The sequence below is a fragment of the Triticum aestivum genome, chromosome 5B (assembly GCF_018294505.1).
Source record: "Triticum aestivum cultivar Chinese Spring chromosome 5B, IWGSC CS RefSeq v2.1, whole genome shotgun sequence".
NCBI lineage: Eukaryota > Viridiplantae > Streptophyta > Magnoliopsida > Poales > Poaceae > Triticum > Triticum aestivum.
This window is the reverse complement of record NC_057807.1, coordinates 22506884-22508348: the sequence shown is the minus strand read 5'-3', so window position 1 is coordinate 22508348 and position 1465 is coordinate 22506884.

Sequence of the window (1465 nt, the reverse complement as noted above, 5' to 3'; positions counted from 1 at the left end):
CGACATCATGAACACCTACGGGTTCTGCCTCCTTGACTTCACCCCCAATGCCGTTCTGACCATGGCAGTTTTCGCACATCTCTGCGAAAACTTTGTCGGAGTCCACCCAAACGTAGCCCTTTTCCGCCACTTCTTTATGCCCCGAGTAGAGAGAGGAGAGCCCTTATCCGGTGGAATCTCCTGGATCTCGAGAGCCGGTAAGAAGGAAGCTTATCTGGAGGGAGAGCTCCGCAGCAAGTGGGAGGAATGGAGAGCAGAATGGTGCTGGATTGTTGAGGAGAACGCACAGCCTTTTACCGCCCAGCGCCAAGCCCCAATAGTGCGCGGCAACGATTGGAGCAACGTGGCCCCGGAGGACGATAGGCTGAAGATTGCCATCACCCGGATCCTGCGTCTTAGGCTTGCCGGGCTCACTATAGGCGCCGTTGGCGCAGATTTTCTTCGCCGCCGCATCGCACCCCTGCAGGAGAGGAGGAGACCCGCTTGGGAGTTCCAGAATGCGGCGGATATCATGAGGCTGCGCCCGGGCCTCAACTTCAACTTCACCGTCCTGGAACTGGACACGATGCTCCTGGAGCTGTTCAAGCGCGATCCCCAATATCCCTTCACGCTGCCGAAGGGGTGTAGTTCCGCTGTGCAACAACTCATCACTTGACCGCATCCGCACAATGATGCCACTGTGCGATTCGCATGGAATCGTTCCCACTTGGCAAGAGCCTGCGGACGCCGTCGTGCAGGAGTTCTTCGACGGCTTGGTTGAAGTGCCAGTCCGCGCCGACGAGCAGAGGAGCCTTACCCGCGACACCACCGAAGAGGAGATGCAGCGCATCGCCACTAGGCTGGAAGAAGCGGCGGCAGCCGCTGCCGCGGGCGAGTTTGGATTCACCGAGGAGGAGGCAGAGGCAGCGGAGGCGGCAAGCCTTGTCGAGCGAGAAGAGCTTGCCGGCGAGGAAGGGCTCGCGGGGTCTGAAGCCGAGTCGAGCGAGCCCGCCGAGGGCGCGAGCGGCTCGTTGGAGATCGACTCCTCCTCCTTCCCTCCTTCAGACAGCTTGCCGCAAGCGGAGCCCCTAGCTCCACCAAGAAGGCGTCTCTGCAGGGCCAGGGACGTAGCGTGGCGGCAGACGGGTCAACAGCCGCCGCACCGCGCGACGCGCTCCACCACGGCAAGCACTGTTGCTGCAGGAGCACCTCACGCCGCTGCAGCAACTGGAGCGGGGCCTTCCCGGACCACTGCTTCTGCTCCCGCCAAGCGGCCAAGGTAACCTACTCCTCCGCCTCACCGCGCCGAAGGTGGGCCGGACTTCGACCTCTCCGCGCTTAGCTCCGATGAGGAAGAGGAAGAGTAAGTTTCCTTGTTGTACTTGTAATTCTTCAATTTTTGCTGTTTTGTCTTGTATCTGACTTGCTTTACTCCGAATCCATTCCTTTTCAGGACCCTGACCTAGAGAGCGGCGAAGAGAGCCAA